This window comes from Eptatretus burgeri, chromosome 9, assembly GCF_056783735.1.
Source record: "Eptatretus burgeri isolate ZD-2024b chromosome 9, Ebu_testis_v1, whole genome shotgun sequence".
NCBI lineage: Eukaryota > Metazoa > Chordata > Myxini > Myxiniformes > Myxinidae > Eptatretus > Eptatretus burgeri.
The window spans coordinates 31,358,491-31,364,490 of NC_140969.1; positions in this window are offsets into that span (position 1 = coordinate 31,358,491).

Below are 6,000 nucleotides of genomic sequence, written 5' to 3' on the forward strand. Positions count from 1 at the left end.
AATTTACAATATTCTCATTTGTACTACACAAGAACCTTGATTTATGAAAGTTTTTTCCAGAAGCAGATTTACCCACAAGATTTATAATAATAGTTGTCATTTATATATGTAATTGTTTATAAAACAAAAAATATATCCCTTAATATCTCATCTTGTTTCACAACAATATATTTATATTTTTCAGTCGTGTGCTTCATATAATCCTCAAATTTCTTTTTACTACATAATGTAGAACAATTATCTCTCCAAAAATTATTGATATCTATTGAATTTAACTTGAATAAAATAAAAGTATTAGCATTGTTTCTGATGGAACGACGAGGAAGTTGAAAGTACGATTGACTAAGATAAATACAATTACAAGAAGAATGTCTCCCTCTTGTGTAGTAGCTGTCCATTACCGTTTGGTTTCTCTCATTAACACAATCATCAAAGATAACGAGGTTCTTTTTGATTTATCCAAATCTTGGGAGACGGTATATCATCCGTATTATCACTAAGAATACAAGTTATAAGATTTGATTTCTTTTTACATCTCTGTGTATCACAAAATAGTTGAATTATATCTTCAATGTTATAATCATTTAGGTTTTTTTGACGTTTAAATAAACCTATTATATCTTCTTTTTGAAGACCAGCATTAAAACCTTGTGAGAGTAGTTGATACTCTGGTTGAAAACTCGACTTTGTGAAAATTATTAAATTATCATAATCTAAAAAGTTGGGAGTGAGGAGCATTTTTAAAAGTAAGCAGGTTTTTCCACATCCACTTGAACCAACTATGAGACATCTTAATGAATTTGGGAGATTTTTATGGTTGTTAAATTTTATCTTATTTTCCCAAATAGGTAAAAAATCATTCATTTATATATTTGAAAAACAGGTTATTTAATTTATTATTGGCTTTTTTAGAAACTCTATATTTTATCCTAAGTTCAGGTTTAATTTCAAGATAATCCATTATTTTATTTATACAATATCTTGTGTTGATATTTCCCTGAAAATTACATCCATGAATAATATACAACAACAATCCTTTGAACATTTCTCTTATACGTTCAGTTTCTTCCCTTGTAAGGAAAGGTGTGTTATCATCCTCATACTTTACATTCATTTCTCTAATCAATCTTGTAAAGTAATTCATTTTTGGTGTAAATCTAAAAGAATTATTTTCCTTTTTATATTTTTTATTATCATTAATTAGAAGATAATCACAGAATATACATTGTTTATAGGCTTTTGACTCTGTGTTTAATCCCTGTCTTTCACACGCAGGACAATTCTCAAATTTGTCATATGGAGAATCAGGAAAGTCTAGCATATTTATAAAGTAAAACTTTACTTAAACTGAAATTCATCTATACTTTTAGTTGTATATTACCATCGATATCGATATACTTTTTCATTATCAGATTCAACGACAACATTTTTTATATTAAAGGTAATTTTAAAATTATCGTTAACTACTATTGAACGAAATGTCATTTCACCTGATATATTAACATCCTTTATTTCATCAAGATTTACATCTTTAGGGTTGTTGAAAAAAATACAAATTTCTCCTTGCATATTACAGATGGTCTTATCTTTTCTTTCTAAAGCTTCATCCATAAGGTTTTTGTTCTTTGATACTTTTTCTTGTTTCATTGCTTTTTCTAGTTTTGAATATATTACTAGAAGGAGAGGAGAAACTTTTGTTAGAGATACTTTAATTGATGTTCTACCAGGTATACTAAAAGCCCTTCCACTGAAGGAAATTGAAGAACTCATATTATTTACCATAATAGTTTTTATCCAATAGTTGTTATATTTATCTTTGTTCAATTTTACATCCTTGACATATTTCTCAGTATCTTTAACAGATGAAGAGATTGATTGAAACTTGTCTTTTGTGTCTTGAAACATTGTATTTATTAAGTGAAAAAGTTGGAGGATAAAATGTTTTTAAGCACAGATTCACCTATAAATTAAACGAAATTTTCATCAAGAAAATTTTAGTTTAAGCAAAGTTTTATTCTATAAATATGGTGAATACAACGTACTGCGATGTTTGTAATCACGAATATAAACATTATAGAAAACACCTCCGAACCAACAAACACACATTTAATCTATTTCATCAAATATCTCCTCTTGAGTTGGAAAGAAAACATTGTGATATCTGTTCAAAGGATGTTTTGAAGAGTAGTTATAATCAACATCTTCAATCACAAAAACACAAGAAAAATGAGTTTAAAGTAAAGGGAGACTATTATATTAAAAACACTGATGAGGCATTTAAAGGGCATATAAAAATAAGGATTTTTCAATTTGGAGAACCCAGTCCATCATCAATAGCTGAATCAATTGAAATAGTGAAACCCGATGTTGAAAAATTTATTAAAAAGACATTAAAAGAAATAAAAACTTTAAAGTTTTATATGGGAGTGAAAATGAATATGAAAAGACAAGATGAAGAACAAACTCCTTATATGAGAACAGATCTTCATTTTATAACATCATTTCAAGATTTTTTGAATAGTGGGGTTTATGAAGAACTATCAAGACAAGAGGAGGATGTTGATAATACAGTGGTAGGAAGTGGATTCAATATTAAAAAAATCATCTTTTTAGATATACACATTCTAAAATCAAACCCTCTTAAAGCTTCTTCTTATATTGAATTACCAAAAGAAATAAAACTAAAGAAGGCAGTTGTTAATATTAAGAACAATGATAATAAATGTTTTCTCTGGTCTGTTCTTGCTCACTTACATCCACCAAAATGTAATTCAGAAAGAGTAAAACAATATATGAAATATGAGAATACCTTGGACATTAAAGATTTTAAATTCCCAATGCCATTAACAGATATTCCTAAATTTGAGAAAAAGAATAATCTTTCTATTAATGTATATGGATTAACGGATACAAACAAAGTTCAAATATTAAAAATTTCAAACAACTATAAAAATGAAGAAACACACATTGACCTTTTATATTTTAGTGTTGGAAAGAATTCACATTACACATACATCAATAATTTATCAAGATTAATCTCTTCTCAGGTATTCAGAACAGCAAACAAAATATATCCTTGTAAGCGATGTCTTAATTCATTTCATACAAAAGAACGATTAGAACAACATTCAAAATATTGTAGAAATCATAAATCAGCTGTAATTACAATGCCTAAACCTGGTGAAAAGATTTATTTTGAAGATTATAATAAATCTATCATGCACCCATTTGTGATATACGCTGATTTTGAATGTATCCTTAAAAGATAAATACTGCTTCTCCTAATCCAAAAGAACCATATACAAATAAATATCAAAAACATATTCCTTGTGGTTTTTGTTATTATATCAAATCATCTGTTGGAGAAAAGTATAACAAACTTGAACATTATCGTGGAAAAAATGCTTCACAAGAGTTTGTAAAACGATTAGAAAAGGATTGTATAAGACTCACTAAATTAATGAAAGAAACAAATGAACCGATGAAATTAACCAAAGAAGAAAAATTAGAATTTAGAATGAACAATATCTGTCATATTTGTGAGGGGGAAATTAAGGAGTTTAAAGTTAGAGACCATTGTCATCTTACTGGTAAATATAGAGGTCCCGCTCATTCCTGTTGTAATCTTAATTATAAATTACCTTCTTTTATTCCAGTCTTTCTTCACAACAGCGCCAACTATGATACACATCTATTTATAAATGAACTTTCAAAAACACCAGGGAATATTTCTGCTATAACAAACACAAGTCAAAAGTATATTTCATTTTCAAAAATGATATTCACAAAACCTTTAACTCGTATTAGGTTTTTAGATTCTTACAAGTTTATGGGAACACCACTAGCCTACCTCGCATCAAATCTAAGCTCCACAGACTCTTTTCCAAATCTTAATTCATTCTTTCCAAAAGAGGAAATTCTCACTAAAGAGGAAATTCAGATTAAAGATGAAATTCTGATTAAAGAAGGAATTCTTACGAGAGAGGAAATTCAAACAAGGAATGAAATTCAAAGTAAAGAGAAAATTCTTACAAGTAAGGGAATTTATCCTTATGATTATATGGATTCATTTATGAGATTTAAAGAAACACAACTTCCTTCAAAAGAAAGTTTCTATAATAACCTTTATGAAGAAGAGATAAGTGATAAGGAATATAAACACGCACAAGAAATATGGAAAATATTTAAGATAAAGAACCTTGGAGAATATCACGATTTATATCTAAAAACAGATGTTTTATTGTTAGCTGATGTGTTTGAAGCTTTTAGATCACTCTGTCATAATAAAAATTGTTATGGATTAGATCCTGCCCACTATTTCACAGCTCCTGGTTTAGCTTGGAGTGCAATGTTGAAAATGACAAAACAAGATATAGATTTAATCAGTGATGTGGATATGCTTTTGATGATTGAGAAGTCCAAGAGAGGTGGAATATCACAAGTATGTTCAAAAAGATATGCTAAAGCAAATAATAAATATCTCCCAAATTATGATAGTGAAAAAGATAGTAATTATTTGATGTATTTTGATGCTAATAATTTGTATGGATGGGCAATGTCTCAATCTCTACCTTATGGTAAATTAGAGTGGGTGGAAGAAAAGAATTATGAAAAGGCTTTGATGAATATTGTTATTTCTTCTCAAGAGGAATTGAATGACGAAGAAGAAGGTTATTATTTTGAAGTTGATTTGAGGTACCCGAGTGATCTTCATAATAAGCATAAAGATCTTCCTTTTGCATGTGAGAAAGAAACTCCAAAGAAAGAATGGTTAAGTGATTATCATAAAAGTTTTAATATTAAAGGTAAATCAACAGAAAAGTTATTAACAACATTCTATGATAAAGAGGGATATGTTTTGCATCAGAGAAGCTTAAAACAGTTTTTGAGAGAAGGATTGAGAGTAGCTAAAATTCATAGAGTTTTAAAATTTAAACAAAGTCCTTGGGTGAAAAAGTATATTCAATTCAATACAGATATGAGAGCAAATACAAAAGTAAAATTTGAAGGGGACTTTTATAAATTAATGAATAATGCTGTATTTGGAAAGACTATGGAAAATGTTAGAAACAGGCAAAACATTAGATTCGCAACATCTTGGAAAGAAGCTTCGAGATTGATAAATAAACCAAGTTTTGAGAGAGAAGAGGTTTTTTCAGAGAACTTTTCTGCAATTCATATGAAAAAGGAAAGTATTGTAATGGATAAACCAATTTATATTGGAACAGCAGTTCTTGATTTATCAAAGATATTGATGTATGATTATTTGTATAATGACTTAAAGAAAGAGTATGGTGAAAATGTTTCATTGTTGTATATGGATACTGATAGTTTTATCCTAGATATAAAAACTGATGATGTTTATGAAGATATGAAGAAAAATATTGGAGTATATGATACAAGTAATTTCAGCAAGAAGAGTGAGTTATTTTCCAAAAAGAATGAAAAGGTTATTGGTAAGTTTAAGGATGAGTTGGGTGGAAAAGTAATGAGTGAGTTTATTGGATTGAGAGCAAAGGCATATGCTTATAAGTATGGTGAACAGATTGATAAGAGGTTAAAGGGAATAAAGAAATATGTAATAAAGAAATCAATAACTTTTAGAAATTATTATAATTGTTTGATGAATAAGAAAGAAGAATATAGGAAAATGAATACAATAAGAAGTTATAAACATAACATATATAGTGAAGAAGTAAATAAAAAGGCATTAGGAGCCTTTGATGATAAGAGATTTATTTTAGATAATGGAATAGATTGTGTTCCATATGGATATTGTATGATAGAGTGTATAAAATAGATTATGTTTTAACGATGGGAAGATGGGTTAGGGTTTTTAAGGGCTACCGCGTTTTTTCACAATATATAAATGGTTAAACCAAGTATTAATCAAACTAAAGAGTGGAGAAAATCTCAGTCTTGGTATATAAATGGAAAACATAATGAATGTGAAAAATATCAAATAAGTCTTATTGAAAAAATAACTAAAACAAAGGTAAA